General features: G+C 34.0%; 1 protein-coding gene across 1 annotated transcript in view; it reads left to right on the plus strand.

Moving 5' to 3' along the window:
- The window catches only part of EYS (eyes shut homolog), a 1,828,849-nt gene that overhangs the window by 490,820 nt on the left and 1,313,049 nt on the right, over positions 1 to 24,980 (plus strand).

Below are 24,980 nucleotides of genomic sequence, written 5' to 3' on the forward strand. Positions count from 1 at the left end.
TTATTAGAGGGAGGGAGAAGAAAGAGAGGCATAGAAATGTTACTTTATTGGAAATCTATATTGAATTGGCCCTTGAAGGAGAAGGCAGATATGCTTGTTTAGAGTTGTGGAAAGAAGCAGGAACAAAGGCAGACATAGCAAAAGAAGAATGAATGTAATAATTCAGTGTGACTGCATCAGTTACACAAAGTGGGACAGTGTGAAGTGAATATGGATAGGCTGTTGAAGAAGACATTATGAAAGGACTTGAGTTCCTCGTTGAGATATTTGATTTGTGTTCTGGAAATATGAAAACAACATTGAACAATTTTGATCAAAGGAGAGAATTAGATGGAACTATACCATCACCTTAAAGTTACTGGGCATATTTCAGTTACCCTGTTAGATTCTCTTCCTTTAAGAAATTGGGCTTGCCTTACTCCATTTTAAGCAACCTGTTCAAAATCACACAGAAAGTCATGTATCCTTGTTCTGGCTAGCTAAAAACACAGTGATCATTCATTTGTATCTTCCTTTTGGTTGGGAAAATTTGGTGGGACTATAGATGTTTCTTCCATTGAAAAAGGATCCAAAGGTTAAGTAATGCTAAAATTCTACATAAAGAAAGTTAGATGAATAAGAAATCGATATTGATCCTTACATGAGATCACTCACAGATACTCTGAGTTTCTAATATCCCCTTATTGAATGTTGTAATGACAACAGGAAAACTCTGGCTGAGCTGGAATTCAGCATCAGAAATAGTCATGTCAGAGTTTGGGGTGCCTGTTACCCCAGTGATTTTCCGGGACTTGTTGGTTTTCCTTTTAGTCTTTCATAGCTTCCTGCTTCACTGGCAGTTGTAATGTTTATTTATTTACCACTGTCTTCTGTTTTGAAAGATCAAATGACATTTTCTAAACTAATTCATTTCTTTAATATTTGGTTATAATACTTTCACCATCCTGAAAATTCAGTAAGTGTAGAATCCCTGCATGCCTTGGCCTGGGAAGATACTGCCTGCAATTTTTGTGTACCATGACCAGGACTTTCCCTGCTGTCAGCAATCCACACCCCTTAATTTCCAGAATTCTTACTTTCTTGATTCACCTTCCTTCTACTTTTAAGAATGCTGTGTGCTGTAGGTTTTCCTCCTAAAAGACTAATTTTATTTTGAGAATTATTCTTAAATTTCAACAACACTCATTGAGATAGAGACATTTACCTACATTAAATATGATGAAAATGCTGACAAATTTAAAAGCTAGACATTTGTATTTAAATTATAGATGGTTGAAGGGAAGTAAAACCCTTATATATTTTTATAGCTTTGAAGAATTTCGTACAAATTATGATTTCCCCATCCATGACACTTAATTAGGGATAGCATTAGTGTAGATAGGAAAAGGACCTAGTAGACTAGGTTTTTGTTTTGTTTTGTTTTTTTAATTCAATAGCCAACATATAGTACATCATTAGTTTTTGATGTAGTGGTCAAAGATTCGTTAGTTGCATATAATACCCAGGACTATTAGTATACTAGTTTTAAGCCAGTTAAGAAGCATTAGGCTTAAAGCTGCATGTCAAACAGTAGAACACACTAGAGTGAAGGGGATATTTTGACAAAATAGTTTCTAGCACAGATCTTGTTTATATCTTAAAAAGTGACATTAATGAATTACCACTTCTGGTTCTACATTCCTAGTCTGGAGTTACTGTTGTGGGAGCAAGTCCTCACTTATGTGGTTGATCTGAGTGAACGTTATTTCACATTCTAAAGGAGATGAGGTGGATTGATTTTAAGGGAAGCTTTCACCTAATAATTGCAACCAGTTTGTCTCTAACACTTGAGCACAGCTCACTTGTGTTAATTCTTGTGTTTTAAATTCATAGTAAACAAAGGGCAATTGTCATAACAAATGGAATTGCTTTGCAGTGACAAAGAACCTGTTTTCAGAGGTTGCCTTTAACTCATTGTGCAAGATTCTAGAATCTTTTAAGGGCTTCTAAGAGAGAAGACCAGAATAGAATAGTATCATCCTCTCCCCACCACCCTCATCCCCCCACCCCCCGCAGCTAGGATAGTTTGTATGTCATTTGGATTCAACCCTGGATTAGCCATGAGATATTAACTGATTTTTAACAGTGATTAACTGAGGTTTAGAAATAGAAATGTTTTCCTTGTCAGCACTTTTTTTTTTAATTTAACAAAGATATTTCTAATAGTATGTACTCTTTTATAAAAGACTTGGCATATATGGGTCATTTATATTTAGGAATATATTATATATCAGCATGTGGCCTAGAAAATATATAAATTTAATAAATTAGTTATAAAGTATCATCTTTACATGAAATGGTAGAAATATCAATTCTACTAGCATATATTATACAAATGTATGAAAGTGTTATATTATGAAAGAGGTTTTAAATAAAATCCATAAAAGAAAGCATAATTAGATACCAGGCTCAACAAATGCCAACAGTTCATTGATTAAGTATTATATGCGTTCTGCACTCAATTGCAATGTTTGTGGGGGTTTTCTCTACACACCACCAGTTTTTGACATTTGATGGGTATCGTGGAGTTCAACTTAATTCTGACATCATATGCCTAGAAATATTCTGCAGGTTAAGGACTCAGCTGCTATGTGTGCTTCTGACCAATTGGCTACAGATTGGAGGTTCCACCAACTCCCTTCAACTCAAGATGCCAATCACAAGTCCATGTTGTAACCTGTACTTCTGACTAGCTGGCTATAAATCAGAAGTTCCTACAGCCCCCTCTTTGGTTTTGATTAATTTGCTAGAACAGCTCTTAGAACTCAGGAAACCTGTTTACTCACTAGATTACTGATTTATTACGAAGGACATTAAAGGATTCAAATCAACAACCAAATGAAGAGATACATATGGTGAGGTCCTCAAAAAAGGAACTTGTGTCTATATGAAATTTGGAGCCTAGAATATGATATGTGGAGGCATTCTGGTTCCCCATCCTAGTAGCTTTCTGGATCCTCTCTCTCTCTCTTATTATTATTATTATTATTTTTTAAATGGAGGCTTCATTACATAGGCATATTGAATACATCATTGGCTATTGGTGATTGAATTCAACTTCTGGGCCCTGACCCCTCCTTGGAAATCAGGGGTTGGGATTGAAAGTTCTTTCCCTCTGTTCATGGTTGGTCTCCCTGGCAACTAGCTTCCATCCTCAGGTGGGTTTGAGAGTCAACTCACATATTAGGAGACATGTTTATCACTTTGATCATAGGGAATTCCAAGAATTTAGGAGTTTAGGTTTCTGTGACAGAAACATGATGAGGACCAAATGTATATTTCTTCTTTTTTTTCTTTTTTTTTATTAGGTTCAGTTAGCCACTGTATATTACATAATAGTCCTTGATGCAGTATTCAGTGATTCATTTGTTAAGTGTAACACCCAGTGCTCATCACAGCATGTGCCCTCCTCAGGATTTGGTAATCCCTGTTATCCTATATTTCTTACTCTAAATCAAAGTATCACAATTATATACAGCTCCTTGAAGAATTTACAGTGAACAGAGGAAAAGAAAATAGATAAGATTAAATAAGGTACTTTAATTGAAGGAGATTATGTAAATGATGAGGGAAAGAGGGTTAAATAAATAGTAGTCATTATTATAAAATAATATTTGTGTGTCAGATATTTATTGTATATACCCTAATACTATTAAAACATTGAATAGAAGTCAAGTTAATGCATCTAAGAAAATTATTATGTAGAAGATTTTACTAATATGATCCTAAATGTACCACAACTTTGACGGTCATATGTAGAGTCATAGCACTGAATACTCCCTTTGGATTTCTATCAGTATTATCAATTTGCCTTTAAGAAATGTGAAATTTAAATTGTTTATCTAAGATAAAAGTAAGTCAATTGAAAGAAAAATACATTTACTTTTTAAGTTCTTGATTAATCCATACTGATTTATTTATCTGATGAAGTAAAATTGTACAATACTGATTTTTGTTCTAATTATCTATATTAAAAACTTTTCATCCTCTTTTAAAGGTTTGTGGGTCTAATACTGTGAAAATTGAATAAATGAATGCAATTCTGCTCTCTGCTTCAATGGAGCTGTCAGAATTGTGTCAACAAATTTGTCTGTTTATACCCAGAAGGGAAGCTATTCTAAACAATGTGTTTTTATTAAGACAGACAATATATAAAAATTGGCATAAGATATTAAAATTCTTCACTAGCAGTCTTGAAAGATAGTCTAGAATTTCCCAATCAATATGTTGTTTCTGAAATCTCATCTGCATTTGTTTATCTTATATCTATTTATCTGTTTACCTCCATCAATCTTCCCAAAACAAATAAGTTATAATTTTGCATATATTTTCTTAAATTGAAAAATGTTTATATAATTAGTTATTTAATGTGTTACCTTTCTAGAAAACCAAGAATTTATATATTTATAATGAAGAAAGTGATAGATCTTTTTCAAGTTATGGCATGATCAAAATATATCAAGAATGGGTAGGAAGTATAACAATGAATAGATAGCAGTAAGAACTCAGAATCTGTTTATTATATATATCCTTTATTATAAAAATACCAAATGCCTTTATTCACAGAATGTGGACAAAGTGCAGTGTAGATGCAAGATTCTGTTTTTGTTTTCCAAAGCAGTTACTTTTTAAGAATGTCTTCATACATAATTCCCTATTTGGAAGTATTCTGAGATTCTGTACTTAAAATAGAAATTTGTCATTATGATTTTAGCAAAGATGGCAGCCTGAGATGTCTACAACTAAAATTAGTGTTTTCACATATTTTTCCTTCTTAATATTTATGCCATTTGCATGAAATAAATTGAACCATTTGGTTTTGTGCATATTTCAAACAAGTAATAAGCAATATTATATATATTCATATTTTTTAATATAAACATGAACATGACTCAATAAGTTGGTCTATTTATGTGGACCATATTCATAACCTCCACCATTAGAGAGGTTGAGATACAAGGCCAAAATGGGTATGACAATCAGGTGAATGGTAATCTCAGAGAGAGTGATTTTATTATTAACTATGCTTGACTAGGTTAGATCATTTATGTTAGGAAAATAAATCTTGACATTTATATGGATAATTTTGTGGCTTACTTGTCAACCTTCCTGTGAGACATGGGTCTGATTAAACTCTGATTGAGAATGAGAACTGTAATACATTATTAATGAACTCAGGGTAATTGTAAAGTTTTATGACTTAGGGATCAGTGGAAATTGGTTCCATGGTCAGTTTGAGAAATTATGAGAATACACCTTGCACCGACAGTGCTGATAGCTTAACATTAGTCATGGTCTTCCCACAGCCATGGCCTGTGACAGCACTAATGATAGTCATTTTGTAGCATGACCATGCATTAGAATACATTTAGAGGAGCATAAAATGTCAAATATTGGAGTAAAGATTTTTCGGTGGTTCTTGGCACAAGAAGCCTTATATTCCCAGAAATTCATGTTTCTTGGAATTATGACCCATGTGTAGTAATCTCAAGATTAATAGAAAAATATTGATTAAAAGTCATCCACTAATTTTTTAAAACAAGTATCAGTTTGGACTTTTAAAACCATATTGACAATCAAAGCCAAAGAAAACAACATGTAAGTTGATTTTTTAAGTGACAGTTAAATCAGTAAATTATTTTTCTCATTTTTTAACTGAACACAGGATAGGATAAAAGCAAACATAGATCTAACATTTTTTGAGTGATTTCTTCAGGTAACCAAGTAATATTAAGAATTTTTAGTTTCAAATAATAATATTTTGGGGGCGCCTGGGTGGCTTAGTCATTAAGTGTCTGCCTTCAACTCAGGTCATAATCCCAGGGTCCTCAGATCGAGCCCCTCATCGGGCTCCCTGCTCAGCAGGAAGCCTGTTTCTCCCTAACCTACTCCCCTCCTTTGTGTTCCCTCTTTAGCTGTGTCTGTCTCTGTCAAATAAATAAAATCTTTTAAAATAATAATAATAATATTTTGTATGATAAAATAAAATATTATAAATTTACAATAAAAATATCAAATGGTGGATATTAAAAGAGCCAGAATAACATAATGGGTAGGCCATAGGCTTGGAAACAGAGGCTCGGAAGAATCCAGGTTCCAGTATATCTCAGTTGTCCTAGATTATTTATTTTCCTCACTAAACTTGCTTTTGTTATCTTTGAAGTGGAAATGATAGTGATTTTACTAAAAGGATTTTTCTGAGGAATCACTGAGTTGTAGACAGTGGTCATTTCAGTACCTAATGCATAATGATCACATAAGGTATTTCCATTATTATCATTTCAACTCAGTAATGTTACTTAGTAAAAATGTATTGACCATTTAAAGTAGTACTTCATGATGAAGCAAGTATCAAAATGACTGTATCACACTTTTCTGTTAAAATGAAAGGATGTAGGACTCATAAGTGTGAGATCTGCTTTGAAAAACAGATATGGTGGGGTGCACGGGTGGCTCAGTTGTTAAGTGTCTGCCTTCGGCTCAGGTCATGATCCCAGGGTCCTGGTATCAAGTCTCTCATTGGGCTCCTTGTTCTGCAGGGAGCCTGATTCTCACTCTCTCTCTGCCTGCCACTTATCCTGCTTGTGCTCTCTCAGTCTCCCTCTCTAGCTCCATCTCTCCCTCTGTCAAATAAATCAGTAAAATCTTAAAAAAAGAGAGAGAGAAACAGCTCTGATTTCAGGAAGAACATTTCTCTCTGTATAGATTTCAATGCAGACTTTTTGTTTGCCATTTAGGCTCCACTATTAGATGGATTTGTAAATGTAGATGAAAAGCCTAGGTTTATAAAATTGAAATAAAATCAGAGAAATAAAGGTATAAATGGAAAAAAGATGCAAAATGATGCAAAATTTGGTATTTTGAACTGTTAGGACATATTATCATCTGGAGACAACATATTCCATTTTCAGTCAGCTGACTAAAAGTTTAGGGACTTATCATTTTTCTTTCCTTATGTTTTTAAATCAATAAACAGCTTAGAAAAAAAAAAATTCACCATTGCCTATTTTTTTTTTAAAGATTTTATTTATTTATTTGACAGAGAGAGATCACAAGTAGACAGAGAGGCAGGCAGAGAGAGAGAGGGAAGCAGGCTCCCCGCTGAGCAGAGATCCCGATGTGGGACTCGATCCCAGGACCCTGAGATCATGACCTGAGCCGAAGGCAGCGGCTTAACCCACTGAGCCACCCAGGTGCCCCACCATTGCCTATTTTTTTATGACTTGCAGACCCAAGCATATCAGTTCTTAACTCTCTCAAAATTATATCTAATGGATTCTTTGAACTATCCATAATAGGTCCTAGTATTATCATATCATTTGTTAGTACGTAAGTACTAGAACCCATTCTTTCAGTTATAGAAGAAAGTTGCCAAAGTTGTGTACTTTGAGGTAATTTGTAGACTGTTCTCCCAGTTGGTCACTTCTTCCTAATAGCACTAGTACTACTCTGATAACATGTTTTAACTCCGGACTTGACCTGATTAAATGTTGGTCTGTGAAGGGGTCTTTCCCCCATCCTGCTCTGAAAAGATCATGACGGTACCTGCTCTCACAACTTCCTTGGAGGAAACATGGACCATTGAAGTGGCCATTCCCCCCTTTTCTTTGAATCTGTATTGGTCTCACTTATTTTTTTTTTCTCTTTGCCATTTCTTCTTAATCATTGATAGGAATAAAAATAGAATAATATACTGTGACAAAAGAAAAGTCTAAAACATTTCTACCTTCCTGCTTTCTCTCTCAATTATGCCTTTGTGTATCCATCAAAACAACACTGTAGGTTATGTTATCAGAATTTCTGGTTGTGGGAACACTGTGGGGAAGGATGTGACTATGGAAAGAAGAGGAAAATGTAAGTATATTTAAAATAGATTAACCTAAAATATATTCTTAACAATATATGTAAATTTAATACTCTGTAGATTTCTGTACTCTCAGTACTATCCAACAGAAATATAATGTGAGACACATACATAATTCTAATTTTTTCAGTAGCTACACTAAAAATAAAAAAATATTGAACACATATATAAAATATTTGGTTAAATAAAAATTTAAGTATTGTATATATAATAAATATGAAAACATTACTAAAATCTGTATTTTTTTAGTTAGTTTTGAAATCTGATAAGTATTTTACATTCACAGAGCATCTTAATTTGGATGCTGATTTTTCATTGGAATTATTTGATCTGTATTTATACTTTATAAAATTTAAGTTTGATGATATAAATTTATACACATCAAGCTGTCCAAACAGATTTAAAATTTTTCAAGTAACTAAAATGGATGAGCTTTTAAATTTAAGTTAACTTAAATCAATTAAAAAAATGCACATCCTCGCACTAGCCACATTTCCAGTGCTGAACAGCCGCCTGCAGCTAGGAGCTACCATATTGGACATTTTATCCAGGTATGTTCCTATCGAACAAAGTATGTTTCTTTTTTTTTTTTAATTTTTTTTTAAGATTTCATTTATTTATTTGACAGACAGAAATTTCAAATAGGCAGAGAGGCAGGCAGAGAGAGAGAAGGGAAAGCAGGCTCCCTGCTGAGCAGGGAGTCCAATGCGGGACTCGATCCCAGGACCCTGAGATCATGACCTGAGCTGAAGGCAGGCCCTTAACTCACTGAGCCATCCAGGTGCCCAGAACAAAGTGCATTTGTTATAACAAATCAATGTCCTTGACATCAGATCAATTGAGTACACTACCTTCTGACCACATTAGATATCAAATACACTAATTTTATTTGCAGTTTGTTTTTACTGACAACAGCAACAAATACCTAAATTTGCCTTTCAGTTATTTGTAATTTATGCAAATTACCCTGCTTTACATGCATTATACAACCAACAGGATTATTGCTTTGGTTTTTTTAGCTAGGCCATACTTGGAACTTCATTCGTATACATATGATTATCCTCAGTGGCTTAGGTTGATTTAAATATCAGATATTAGTCACATTCCCTTGACTTCCAATTTGTTTTCAAGGCATCATTAAAAAAAAAAATTTTCTTTCTTGGCAATCTTGCTTTGTTTTTGTATCTTCTATTTTGCTATTTTTTTAAAATAACTTTATCAATAATTGAGGTATAGAAAAAATATCTTGGATTAAGTAAGATGGCTTAAAAACATGTATTTAATTTATACTGTAATATTTCGATTGAAATCACTGTTGTTTGTTTTGGGAACTTGTTTACCATCAACGATAAAATAATGGTTTGAGATGAGATTCCAGATCTAACAGCAAACATCAAGTGCATGCTGCCAAATTAAATATGTGGGCTGCTAGATTCCAATAAGACTGTTCAGACTCCAAAAATTTAACTAAGGAACCATCTTATGGTGACATACCACACAAAACCATCACTAGGCTGCACAAAATAGAAAAGAGAAATGAATCATGGTTCAGTAGTACCACTTTCTCAATCAATTAGAAATAACAAGTGCCGGGGCGCCTGGGTGGCTCAGTGGGTTAAAGCCTCTGCCTTCGGCTCAGGTCATGATCCCAGGGTCCTGGGATCGAGCCCCACATCGGGCTCTCTGCTCAGTGGGGAGCCTGCTTCCTCCTCTCTCTCTCTCTCTCTCTCTCTCTGCCTGCCTCTCTGCCTACTTGTGATCTCTGTCTGTTAAATAAATAAATAAAATCTTTAAAAAAAAAATCTTCAAAAAAAAAAAAAGAAATAACAAGTGCCTTGTTTACAGGAAGTCTGATGACATAATATCTGACAGTTCTTCATCTGTGAATATTAAGCATTGCTTGTTTCATTATGGTCGAAAGAACAATTGAAATCATCTGAGGGAGAAACATTCACTTTTTTTCCCAGAAACATTAGAACTACCTCAAAGCATTTAAAAAAATTATTTTGAAGTTGTTCTCTTGTAAATATAGAATGATACATTTTAAACATTTCATGGACACCTTAAGTTTAAGGCAAATCAAAGAAATAAAAATAATTGCTATGATTGTTTTGACTTTTGAGAAAATGGTTTATAAGAAGCTGTAATCTGTGTGATGTTAATCTAGAAAATAATAGTCTCATCCATGAGAAGGCTTTTGTCTATGTTCAATAGGCCTCTTCTATAATAGAACCTCATTAGTATTTTTGTTTTAGGTTAATTTTGATTTTGAGAAGAAATTAATGTAAAAAGTTGTAATTCTGTTGCTATTTTTAAAATATTCCTATTATATAACTAATTTAATTATCAACTTCATGGGTTTGTATTAGTTGCTCTTACATTTTTCTGTTTATACCATGCAAGTTTATTCTAAACCTACAGCATTTTCTTCTGTGCATTAGTAGCTTAGCATGTTAAATCAGAGTACTAATGCAACCAATAGCATACATTTAAATATTTTATTTCCCATTTGTCTTTCTTTAATAGTGACAGACTAAGGCCTTAATTCAAGCAGCTATCTTATAGGTATATTCCTTGACTAAAAATGTGAAAAGTCATTCTGCAGAAGCCATAACCACTCAGAGTTGATTGTTAAAATTATCAATCCCTTCTGGGTTTTTTCACACCCAGTCCCAGAGCTAGTAGATGCTGGTCTATTAGTAGTACAGGAGCAGCTCCAGATGAGCTGTGTGTAAGACTCTGCTGCTTCCATGCTTGGTGAGGTCTGTGTTCATAGGTGAGCATAGGTAACCCATATACTCACTGATTATTGTGATTTCAGCTCTGTGTCTACCTCAGTTTAGTGTGGACAATACTACTGTTCTTCCTTCTAAGGCTTATATCCCTTATTCCCAGTGCAGTTTACTGCCTGGTTTGTTCCTGGCCCCAGTGAGGTGTACCTGGAAGGTATGTCTTGGATGGGGAAATCTATTGCTGATCGTTGGTGTCAGTGAATACCTGTTCATTCAGATGTGGCCAACAGCTATCTCCCTTCTACAGATCTACTACTTCCCAGGTTTCCAATACCCAAAGTACTCAGCAGGCCTTAGCTGGACTAACATGAGAGGGACAATACAGAGAGATTAGCAACTCACTCTGTATAAAGGGTAAATATGATAAACTTTGGACTCAGACAAAACTAAAATTGAATCATAATTTTATTACTTTCTAAATATGTAACCTTGAGCGAGTAACGTAGTTCTCTGAGTTAGGTTTTCTTTCCATCTTTATGATGGAAATGATTCAAACATATGTTGAAGTACAGAGAAAGGAAATATATGAAGCAATTAGAATGATGCATCCAACATTATAAATGTTCAATTCATAGTAAATAATACTGTTATTACCATCTGTAAAAAGAAATCATTTACTATGGAAAAAAGCGATCTAATCTGTCCTCTTCTCAAGTGCAATGTAATTTGTGTATAAGAAGTTCTGTATGTTTGTATGTAAGATCAGAACTCTTTTATTCAATTTTAACTGTTGTGTATATTTTCTTTTATTTAGAGTGATTCAGAAATCACAAAGGAAATATCTTTTTTTAGTGTGAGACTTAGACAAATTATACTAATAAATTAACCATTTATATTAGAGATATACTATCTATACTTATTATCATTTAAGAACACATGTATATCATTTAGGAATATATCATATAGGAGTATATACACAAATGCATTGTAGGAATAAACTAATTATAGTGACATAAGTAATTTTGACTGTGTTCACTTTTCATTATTATTCAGTCTATCTTTATGAAAAAAGCAAAATAATACCTTATACTTTGGTACTTTCAAAAGATAACAGAAATATAACACAAACATATTTTAGTTTATTTTTTCCTAATTTTAAGTAGCAATAAAAACAAGTTTCTTAAGATACCATAATAAAAAGGTCATGAAATTTATTTTTAAAATTATCTCCAATTTTTGGAAATCTTTTTCTTTGGAGAATTTAATTTCTATAGATGACAGTTAAGTTCTGTCATGCTTAACTTTAAAACTGTCCAGCAAAAAATAAGATGTGGTGGTACCAACGTCTTATGGTTACATTATGTAGTTGTCATTTGGACTGTGAAATAACTTTCTGTTTCCTCAAATCCAACTTGATTTACTGTTTTAATGTTTGATTATCTTTTCTGTCAGATAAAAACTAGAGTAGACATTGATGAATGGGCTTCCAAGCCCTGTAAAAATTGAAGTATGGGATTTTTACCATAGCTGCCTGCCAGATAAATAACCAGATATTTATAAATTTTAGTGAATTTTCATTTCCAATGAAATTTTTCAATTCGCTACAAGTTAGAACTGATGAGTTAACAGTTCTCCAAGAGTTGATACAATTCTCCTTAGAAATATAAGACTCTGGGGGCACATGCATGGCTCAGTCAGTTAAGCATCTGCCTTCAGCTCAGGTCGTGATCTCAGGGTCCTGAGATCAAGACCCATATGGCTAAGGGTGGGGTGGATATCCCTGCTCAGCAGGGAATCTCCTTTTCCCTTTCCCTCTGCTGCTCCCCCTGCTTGTGCTCTTTCTCTCTCTGTGAGAGAAGTAGATAAAATCTTAAAAAAAAAAAAAAGAAAGAAAGAAAGAAAGAAAAAGAAAGAAATAATATTAGACTCTGAAAAACTCAGATTCTACCTTGCCAATGCAAACTGGTGCAGCCATTCTGGAAAACAGTATGGAGGGTCCTCAAAAAGTTAAAAATAGAAGTACCCTATGATCCAACAACTTCACTAGTATGTATTTACCCAAAGAATACAAAAATACCACTTCAAAGGGATACTTGCACACTGATGTTTATAGCAGTGTTTTATATAATGAAGAAGATATTACACACACACACACACACACACACACACACAACTGGAATATACTCCATCATAAGCAAGAATAAATCTTGCCATTTGCACAGATATGGATGGAGCTGGAGAGTATTATATAATCAGAGAAAGACAAATACCATATGATTTCACCAATATGTGTAATTTAAGAAACAAAACAAATGAGCAAAGGGGAAAAGAGAGAGAGTGAGAGACAAACCAAGAAACAAACTCTTAACTATAGAGAATAAACTATGATTACCAGAGGGGAGGGGGGATGGATTAAATAAGTGAGGGGGATTAAGGAGAAGTGCACTTGTGATGAACACTGGGTGTTGTATGGAATTTTTGAATTGCTATATTGTATACCTGAAACTAATATTACACCATATGTTAACTAACTGAAATTTAAATAATAACTTTAAAAAGTATACATCATAGATCCAGGAACTAAAGTTCTATACAAGGTGGTATTCTAAGAAGTTTTTGAATTAAAAAAAAAAAAAAAACACAAAAAAACCTTATACAATAAATTGAAGAAAATGCACTATGTACCCCTAATAATATAATTTTCTGAATTCATCTGAATACTAATTAACCTGAATTTCCTCAGAGATTATTAATAAAATATCTCTATTTCTCATTAAAAGCTTTTAGGAAAGCTAAGACTATACGGAAAAATACATAAATTGTTAACTAATATGTATTGTGTTAAATTGTTTAAAAGGTACTTACAGGGCAACTGGGTAGCTCAGCCAATTAAGCATCTACCTTTGGCTGAGGTCATGACCACAGGGTCTGGGGATCAAGCCCTACATTGGGCCCCCTGCTCAGTGGGGAGTCTGCTTCTCCTTCTCCTACTACCTGCCACTCTGCCTGCTTGTGATCTCTCTCTCTCTGTGCCAAATAAATAAATAAAATTTTTTAAAATAAAAAAAAGGTAGTTAAAATATATATGCAAAAACTTGAATGTTTATGTAGTGTTCCCATCCTCTAAACAATATTTATGTCTTTCAAAATGTGAAGAACTTTTTAAGCAGTTGGTGATACTAAAACCATTTAATATTGTGAGTATATGTAGGCAGTGTTTTTGCTAAATCATGAAATCAGGGAATCGTAGAAGTGGTAGATTATTAAGCCTTTGGTTTTCAACGTTTGTACCCAAAGTCCTGATGGGATACAAACATAGTGTTAAAGGGACAAGAATATTCAAAACAGTGACTAAGAACTCGTGTTCACAACTCCCAAGTCCTCCTACAAATATACTGATGATAACAAGAAGATTGGATGAGAATCCACAACATGAAATGAAAATTACATACATTTTATTAGGCAGTAATTTTAGTATAATTATACCCAATGACTACTTGCATCATATAATGTGATTTTAATGCCATTTCAACATGTTCTTCCATAAGTTACTGAAACTCCTAGCCAATAATATGTCTTATTTATAAGATTTATCTTGTCTGAATATTTCCTTTGCTTTTATATGCTTTAGTGAACACACATCAGTTTACCTGGTCATTTTTGTTTGTTTTCCTCTTGAAACAAAGGCATGTCTTCATCTGACTTGACAGTGAATTATGTTCCTAAAAACTTTCTCATTTAAAACCTTCTCCAATCTTGGAAGACAGAAAAAATAAAATTAAATTACAAAAATAAAAAATAAAAAATAAAACCTTCTCCAATAACTAGTCATTCCCACAAATCAACTCCTCTTTTGGTTCTGTTAACTATTCTGATCTGACACTCTAGTTTGCTTTTAGTATACTGCTTCTCTACCATTTTGTGCTCACTTCCTCCCTACTGCAAAGGGAAAGTGTATCCTGGTTGAAATGTATCCTGAGAATGGATTTCACAGTACAACCTTTGTAAAACTATTAAACATTCCCTTTGTAGCAGTCACTAAGTGATATTTGTATTTGGTAACATTTTGCCACATACTCTCTCTCTCCAAGGTCTTGCCAAAGCCTTGGGTGGGAGTGGCCATGATTAGGTGCCATGAGGGCAGCACTGTATGATATTCACTCAGAAAGGTAATTTTTGGATGCAATACAACTAGAGGGAAAACAAACAAAAAACAAAAAACAAAAAAAACTTAGTACTTCACCTGCTATGATCCTGAGATTCTTATATTGACTGAAACATAGGAGCTGAAGAAATGAATAATTGCAGAGTTTGGGGCCAGGTCTTTCCATGGATCAACATATTGTAGTCACAAAGAGAATTCTGTATCTCTCATTTTTGTTTGTCTTTCAACGTTTAAAAACAATTTAACCCTTTATTTCCAGTTTTTATTATTAAAATATATTAAATCACACAAAATAAATACATATATTAAGTTATTTTAAGGTGAACTAGGTAACACACCCTTATAATCATGTAGAAAAAAACAAAGACTTTACTAGATATCCTTGAAGACCCTCTAGTGTCAGTGTGAACTCCTCCCTCCAAAAGCAGCCATTCTTCTGATTTTTATAGAATCAACTTTTGTGCTTTATTTCCTATTTGTTTCATTCAGTTGTGCATGTCTAAACACCACTGTTTAGTTGTTCCCATTTTTAAAATGTGTTTTTAAGTGTGTGGCATAATTCGACTTCTTCGTTCTTTCTGCAACAACCAATTCAAATTCAGCATTATAGAATCTTATACTAACATCTCCTGTGTTACATCTGTATATTGTGTCTTCAAATTTAAAACCCTAGTCTTGGGGCGCCTGGGTGGCTCAGTGGGTTAAGCCGCTGCCTTAGGCTCAGGTCATGATCCCAGGTCCTGGGTTTGAGCCCCACATCAGGCTTTCTGCTCAGCAGGGAGCCTGCTTCCTCCTCTCTCTCTGCCTGCCTCTCTGCTTACTTGTGATTTCTCTCTGTCAAATAAATAAATAAAATCTTTAAAAAAAATAAAATAAAATAAAATCCTAGTCTCAACAATACAAGGGATAATAAAATAACACTATCCCATTATTGCTCATTTATTTTATTTTGCAATATAAACATAAAAAAAATAAAAATACCAATAAAATATCAACGTAATTATGGATAAGATTTTAATTTTTGTTCATGAGCTTTTTTCCACTTTCCTCCATTTTTTTTTAAAGATTTTATTTGTTTATTTGACAGAGAGAGATCACAAGTAGACAGAGAGGCAAGCAGAGAGAGAGAGAGAGAGAGAGAGAAGCAGGCTTCCCACTGAGCAGAGAGCCAGATTCGGGATTCGATCCCAGGACCCTGAGGTCATGACCTGAGCTGAAGGCAGTGGCTTAACCCACTGAGCCACCCAGGCGCCCCTACTCCATTTTTTGTGCTATATCTCTTTAGTCTGAACCTATTGGCTATATATACAGTGCACTTTCCTTTTTATCCTTCCTTTAGTTTATTCCTGCAAGTAAATATATGTATACTCTTTAACACCCTATTCTTGTGTTGGTGTCTCTCATTATTTTGGTTGCCTAACACTTAAACTCTAGAGGGCTCATGGGAATAATAACCTTTGAATTCTTGTGTATTGATAATCATGGATCTGTGCTTTTTATACTTAAGAGTACATATGCTTGGTATAAAATCCTTTGTTTCCATTTTCTCTTTCTTTCTTAAAAACTGTAAATTTTAAGTACTTAAATATTTTATTTTCTTTTGGCATATGTTACTATTGAAAAGTTTGATGTTAATCTAATTATTTTTCATTATAAATCACTTGCTGCTTTTTTCCCTTTCTTTATGGCCAAAGTTGCATTTTTCCCTTAAAGTGAAGTAATTTTACTAAAATGAAGTGTTCTTGAATTATAATTTTTGATGTTATTTTTGGTTTCTTTAATTCTATTTTTTAGGGAACCCTTTATTCATCCGTTGAATCTTTGTTGCCTAGTTTCAATATTTGTTTGTTTCTCTCCCATCTTTTATATTTCTTTCTTAATTTCATTTACTTTCCATCTTCTAATTATCCTAAGTAATTATCTGTTGTGCTCATATTTTGTTATGTTCTTTTTGGAAATGTTTTCTTTTGCGGATTCTTTTCTGAGTTCTGTGGCCTCATTACTGAGTTTTTTCTAATTTGTTTGTATATTGTTCACTCATAGCTTATGCTATTTTCTTAATGTCTTTTAGCTCATTTTGAAATAATACTTTGTAAATTTGATCTAATTTTTTGACATCTCTGTCATTTTATTTCATTATTTCAGAAACTTTCATTGTCCATAATGATGTTATTTTATTTCTTTTTCTTTTCCTTTTAATAAATTTATATTGGAGTTAACCTTGATATTATGTTGCTTTTTTTATGTTACTAGTCTTTTTGGACATTAAGAAAGACAAATAAATTGGACTAGCTTTCCTTACCTCACAGAGCTCCTTTTGTTGTTGTTTATTTATTGTTCTAGTATATAGTGGTTCACCTGACCTTATGTCCTAGGTTTGTCCCTTTTCCCCAAGAATGTCTGATCTCCCTCCTTCATCTCTTTTGCCATTGTCCTGTTCACTTTCTAGTCCATTATGAATAGTTTCTCCCCAGTGTGGGACCCTGTTCAGGAAGAGAGCTGTGGCAGTTTTGGGAATTTATTTTTTTTTTAATTTTTATTATTTTTTAAAGATTTTCTTTATTTATTTGACAGAGAGAGAGAGTACAACCAGGGGGAGAGGCAAGGAGAGAGAGAATCAGTCTCCCACTGAGCAAGGAGCCTGATGTGGGACTGGCTCTCAGGACCCTAGGATCATGACCTGAACCAAAGGCAGACGCTTAACCAACTGAGTTGCCCAGCTCCCCAGTTTTGTGAAGTTATGCAGCTATGCTTCTCTGAATGCACTTTGGCTGTTCTTCCTTTGTACTCACCCATGTAGACATGTAGACATGTAGACATGTAGTTCTAAGCCTCACTGTTATTTTCATGTTGACTTTCTATGCTTTCCAGTGAATACATGATAACTATTTTGGGATTCTCTTATCTTCAGGTCTGTAAGATGTCCTGTTATTTCTCATGGCTATCACTTTAACAGATGCATGTGGCACATAGTTCTTAGTTATTATGAATATATTTAATAGCTGTTGTTTGTGATGTGTGTGCATGTTTGTGGAGATACTATGCCACCAAATTGTGTTTTAAATACTACACATGGTTATATTATCTAATGCTGTCTGATTTTAGGTGGATATCCAAAGAACTTTGAAAACTATCCCAGTACTTTCATCTTTTCTCCAAAATCCCATTTCTAAAGCAGAATATTCCTATTCTGATTATTTAGAAGTATTTTCCTGTATTTTTAACTTTATATGCATTTTCCAAACAAATTTTCTGATATTTAATAGGCTGAAATGACTATTCCTATTTAATAGTTTATATATTAATATATTAATATTATATATATTATATATTATATTATATTAATATTTGATCTCTATAATGACTTTGCAGTTTCTTGTGTTCTTTTAAATAAATATTTTTCTTTCTAAATTGTATTATAGTATATTTATATTTTTACACCGTGATAAATGCTTTTTGTATTTAGCCATTATCCATTACAAATACATTCCTTTTATGTGGCTTTGAAAAAGTCTTTGTTATAATGAAAATGAAAAGATGTATCCAAGAGAGAAAAATGAATGCCTGATTTTGTTTTGTACATCCTAAGGAAGAGAGATAAGATAGTAAATGTCATTTTAAACATAAATTGTGAAATAAAAAATGATAAGTATTTGAATAATTTTTCACTAATGTGGAACAGCATTCATTTTAATATTATTTTCTATTTTTATCCTTATTTTATAATTAAAATTATGCATTTAATATCATTGTATCAAATTGATGATAGGCATAGAGAATTAAATAGTGAACAATAAAGAAAAGGGTTCTGCTTACAGTTGAATAGAAGATACAGAAGGGTAAACAGAAACCTATAGAACAATATTCTATTGTGTGTGTGTGTGTATATATAAATAGATAGATAATAGAGATATAGATAGATCAAGATATATCTATGATATATATCTATATCATCTATATCTATATCTATATCTATATCTATATCTATATCTATATCTCTTATGAATATCCTCATTTCCCCCTCCACCTAGCCCCTAACACCCTGGCAGTCATCACATTTGTATTCTCTACAATCTGTTACCGTGAGTTTGCTTTTTTTTTTTTTTTTTTTTTTTTAAGATTGCACATACAAGTGGTATTATATGTTATATACTTTTCTCTGTCTGGCTTATTTCACTTAACAAAATGCCCTCCAGCTTCATCTATGTTATCACAAATGGCAGGATTTCCTTCTTTTTCATGGCTTAATAATATTCCATTATGGCATCATTCATAATAGCTAACATATGGAGACAACCTAAGTTGTCTATGTGAGATATATATATCTATGTATCTCATATATCTAAGAAATGTGCATCTACGGGTCACCTGGGTGGTAGAGTTGGTTGAGCTTATGACTCTTGGTTTCAGCTCAGGTTGTGATCTCAGAATTGTGAAATTGAGCCCTGCCTTGAGCTCTGTGTGGGGCTCCACACTTAGCAGGGAATCTGCTCAAGATTCTCTTTCCCTCTCTCTCTGCCCCTCTTACTTGTTCACTCTGTCTCTCAAATAAATAAATGAACCTTAAAAAAAAAGAAATGTGAATCAAAAATAAATAAATAAGTAAGTAAGTAAATTTTAAAAAAGCATGCTCATAGAATGAGTAGATCGGTTATTGCCAGGGACTGTATGGTGGAGGAAATGGGGATATACATAGGTCGAAGTGTACAGACTTTCATTTATAAGATGATAAGTTCTAAGGATCTAATGTACAGCATGATAAGTATAGTTAATAGCATTGTACACTTGAAATTTGCTTAGAGAATAGATCTTAAGCATTTTCACACACAAAAAGTAAACATGTGAGGTGACTGGTATGTTAACTGGCTTGTGATAGTAATTTTATAATGTGTACATAGATCAAACCATCTGACTATACACTTTAAATATAATTGTATTTGTTAATTACACCTCACTGGAGCTAGGAAAACAAAAAGAAACCTGCAGAGCAGAGTGTTGCCATCAGATGCAAAGAAAGTACAGAATGAACAGAAAAAAGAAAGACCAAACCCAGACTGACTTCCATAGAAGGAGATTTCTCAAAGCAAGTCTCATCGAAACTAAGACATAGAAATGAGTAGAAATTGTCCAGGATGTTAGTAACCTATTTATGATTGAGGAAATATGAGTAAAAGCCTAAAAACAAGAGTGACAATAATATTTTGGATATTTAAGGAGGGTTGGTATAAATAGAATCCAAAGGTGAGTGTATGTAGGTGTATATGTGGGTAACTGCTGGGTAGGGATTAAGAGGGACTGAAAGACATCAACTGGAGATCTAACCAAGGTGACACTTATCCAAAGCCTGACAAACCTTGTTAACAAGTTTATATTTGTACCTTAAGAGCAAGTGGGACCCATATAAGTTTTATCCTGACAAAGGCTATGCTGATATTTGCTTTGGGGGCTAGGTATGTCTGGCTTCAGGATACAGAACAGATTGGCAGATGCATGTGGCATAAAGCAAGGAGGCCACTTAGAAAGTGGTTTCTGTAATTCAAGAGTTATTTGATGTCATTAAGAACTAGGTAGTTGCAGTGGTGAAGAAAAAGTAGATGGAACAGAAAGTTATTTAGGAATTGTTCTGACCTTATATCTGTATGAATATATAAAGGGAGGTTAAATTACTGAAATGTGTTATTTATACATCGGTTAATGAAATTGAGGTGCTGGGGGAGAAATGTCTGGTTTTTGGCTGCAGAATCTCTATAAAACTGATGTCATTCATGAGAGAATTAGAAAGCAAACATTTGGTGAGATAGATAAAGTATGAAGTTGAAAATATGTGGAATTGAAGATACTCATGAGACACCCAAGTTACTATTCAATAGCTGTTTAGATATTCCATTTTAAGTGGGGTTTTTGGAGGTCCTTGGTGACTCAGTCAGTTATATCTCCAACTCTTGATTTCAACTCAGGTTATGATCTCTGAGTCCTGAAATCAAGCCCAGAGTTTGGCTCCACATTCAGCAGGAAGTTGGCTTGAGGATTCTCTCCCTCTGCCCTCCCCCATGCATGCTTTCTCCCTCTCTAATAAGTAAATAAATCTTTAAGTGGGGATTTTGAACTGCAGAAAGCAAAATTGGGCTGAGGATGTATACTTTGGAGTCATTTGCCTATAAAAATCTTTATTGTAAATAATATAAATAAAATATTTTATTTATATTGAATAAAAGTATTTTATTCAAATAGTATGTGAGTTTGCTCAGGGAATGTGTGCAGATTAAGAAGAGAAAAGAGTGCCCATGACAGAAGCTGAGGCATTAGCAATATTGACCTGGGAGTAGAAAAAGAGGTACTACATCAGGAAGACACATTCGGTAAAGGAAACAGTAAGGACTGTAGCCAGAAGAGGGGTACACCTAAAACAGGAAATTCAAATCTGTACTAACAGATGCCACTTCAAGATTGTCTAAGACGGGGACTCAAACATAACAAACTTGGATTTATCTTTAATGGTCTTGTGACATTGGCAAAAAGCAATTTCTGTAGAGAGAAGGGACAGAAGTTACTTGTACTTGTCCCAGTACTGAAAATGAGTACATATAAGGGAATGGGTATAGATTAATTTTTTAAGAAGGTTGGCAGGAAAGATAGGGAAAGAAAAAAAAAAGGAAGATGAAAAAGGAAAATGATGAACTATAGAAGTTTTCTCCTTTGTTTTCCTTTGAGCAGAACATTTTTAAGTGCTGAAGAGAGTAAACAATGAAAGGGAAATTTTAAAGATTCAAGAGATAAGAGAAGAGGGCGCCTGGGTGGCTCAGTGGATTAAGCCGCTGCCTTCGGCTCAGGTCATGATCTCAGGATCCTGGGATCAAGTCCCGCATCGGGCTCTCTGCTCAGCAGGGTGCCTGCTTCCCTCTCTCTCTCCTCTCTGCCTGCCTCTCTGTCTACTTGTGATCTCTCTCTGTCAAATAAATAAATAAAATCTTTAAAAAAAAAAAGAGATAAGAGAAGGAATGATAGAGGAAGAGCCCCCAAAACTGTGGGAAAGGCTAACAACCACATGTTTAATAGTAATACTACCCCTCAGTGGGGAAAAAAAAAAAAAAAAAGAAAAGAAAAGAAAAGAAAAGAGTGAGTTTGTTGCAAGGGGCAGTAGGGGAAGGAGCAAATCTGATAAAATGTGAAGATTAAAATTTTATGAGTTTTATGGAGTTCTGTGATTGCTGTTCTCTCTGAGGAGTACAAAGTTAGGTCATCTTTTGAAAGGGTGTTATGTTAGCAAGATTAAAGGTTAAAGGAGTGTAGAGAAATCCAAAAGTATACTGTGGTGTCTAAGAAGGTTCATGAACATCATCAGTGTTCATCTGAACATTAAACTGTTCAATGAACAGCATCAGATTTTACAGATATTGGAGAATATGATCTACTAGCAGATTTAGCAGAAGCAAATTAGATTATTGCATTGATTAAAAACAGTGTTTACCAACATTTTTTTTTTTACAGCTGAGTGCATGTAAAAATCAGTAACATCTTATGACACATGATATACACTGCTAAACCTTCTTGAAGCCAGAGATTGCCTGCTTACAGTATGTGGCTAATCTGGAAATTGCCACCTGCCCATTGGACACAGGGTTCAGTATCTAGGCCAATCTGAAACCCATGTATGGGCACACTGACACCACTTGGGAAGCTCTGACCAAGCTTTACTTTACCTGGTGAATGTTACTAAAGAAAACCACAAAGGAATTGAAATATTTGCAAGAGAGTGGTTTTATGGAGCGATAGAAGGTACAAAGATCTAGAAATCAAAGTAAAAGTGTAGTGGGAGAAACTGAGAATGATCAATAAGGATAGGTGATGGAGATCACAAATTATTATTATTATTATTTTTAAAGATTTTATTTATTTATTTGACAGAGAGAGATCACAAGTAGACGGAGAGGCAGGCAGAGAGAGAGAGAGAGGGAAGCAGGCTTCTTGCTGAGCAGAGAGCCCGATGTGGGACTCGATCTCAGGACCCTGAGATCATGACCTGAGCCAAAGGCAGCGGCTTAACCCACTGAGCCACCCAGGCACCCGAGATCACAAATTATTAATTGAAAAACAGCATATCTGCAGGATATCTGTATTGTGATAGTGAGGACAATAGCCACAGCTAGTGTAGCTGATGTGAACTGGATATAAAGGTCATTGGATAATAGAATGTTGAGGAAATGAGCATGCACTGAAGTAATGGGTGGTCCAGATAAATGTTGGCATCACCCAAGTTAACAGAATTAGGACTGAATAAGGAAGACTCTCAGGCATTAAACACTTGAGTACTGCAGGAAAAGTTCTAAGAGGATCAGAAAAGTTAGCAATGAGAGTGTACATAGTGTCACTAATTACCATTAAGCTTAAAAATACAATGATTTCTACATGAATATAGATTAATGGATAGGAAACAACAATACAGTTGGGGATTTTTAACACTATCTTCACACTGTTAACTTCCTATCATGTGGTAGAATTAACATCCATATCTTTAAGCTGCTTTACTGAAATGATGATTAAATTATTAGTTGGATCTGTACTAATCCCATAACATGTAATACCAGATATTAAAAGTATCAAAACCAAGTAGCAACATATTTTTTTTTAATGTTAATTTTGGGAGAGGAGAGTCTTTTCTCTGGCCTGGTCCTCTTGCATTACTCTTGCCACCTGGCTGGGTATGTTTCACATCATAGTGAATATTATAGAATATAGGAATGCTCTAATGCTAATATTCTTTAGAAATCCCTTTGCTCATCTTAGTAATTAATCATTTTCACTAGTTGATAATCTTTTACACTAAATTTTTCCTTTTTAAATTGCTAAAGTGTTTTCTGTCTCCTCTCTGTTACCTGATTGATACAACTGAATAGCAATCATTCATTTTTGACTGCAACAGTATTTCATGCAATCTAAAGCACATTTTTGCATTTCTTCACATACTATCATTTCTAATACAAAGAATACCCAATGGCTGATGGTATGTTTATCAATTTCTGGTGCATTTAGTAATCTCTGATGTTTTAGATTTCAATAAAGATGGTATTTTCCTGCTTTAGTCTCTGTCCTAGGTACCCATTGTTCAGGGACCATAAACATACAACCATTTATATATGTCCAGAGAGTCAGACGAATATCCTCTTTTTGCTTTAGACCTATACATTTTAATCCTGATTTTAAAAATTATGTGCTGGGATCTTTGAGTTAGTCTAGAAATTGAAATTTCCATCTGAATTCTTTATATATATTTCTTTCTCCCTTTTTTTATATACTCAATTTTCTCTGCGCTTATTTTCCCTCCTTCACTCTAATCCAGCAGACACAGATCATTAGGAAGAGTGGTGATGGAAGTAGATATCTTAATTCTTGAGAAATAGGTTGCCATTTTCTTTCTAACAAGGCCATTTTAATGAATTATTTAAAGTAGAATTAGGAAATAGACCACTAACTTTCTGTGCTATGTCCTATCAAGAATAAGAATTCCATGTGCTAAATACGACTTACCATATTTGAATGACCCATCCCATTTGCCATTCCCCCAGGATTAAGCAGATATGACATAGTCCATCTCTCAACGTTTGCATGCACAGTATCTCATTAGTATCCTCATAGTGCTATGTGTAACCATTTCAGAATGAATAAATACTTTCACTGGAGTGAGATTAGTATATGATTAGCAAGTGTCTACTAAGAAAGGAACTGATTTGAAAGCATACAATCTAACCAATTTATTTATTTATTTATTTATTTTTAAAGATTTTATTTATTTGTCAGAGAGAGAGAGAGGGAGAGAGAGCAAGCACAGGCAGACAGAATGGCAGGCAGAGGCAGAGGGAGAAGCAGGCTCCCTGATGAGCAAGGAGCCCGATGTGGGACTCGATCCCAGGACGCTGGGATCATGACCTGAGCCGAAGGCAGCTGCTCAACCAACTGAGCCACCCAGGCGTCCCCAATCTAACCAATTTAGATAGCTTCCCTGATGAATTCAAGCTTGAATCAATTTATACTCAGACTTTTGAATGTGTTGTAATTTTGACTAAAAACTGAAACAAGATTATTTCTGTAAATCTAATATCTCTTTTCTGAAGTGCTCTCAGATATAAAGTCTACTGTACCATGAAATAGGTCTGTTGTACTTTTCCTTTCAACTCTGATGACA

Source organism: Lutra lutra, chromosome 6 (assembly GCF_902655055.1).
Source record: "Lutra lutra chromosome 6, mLutLut1.2, whole genome shotgun sequence".
Taxonomy (NCBI): domain Eukaryota; kingdom Metazoa; phylum Chordata; class Mammalia; order Carnivora; family Mustelidae; genus Lutra; species Lutra lutra.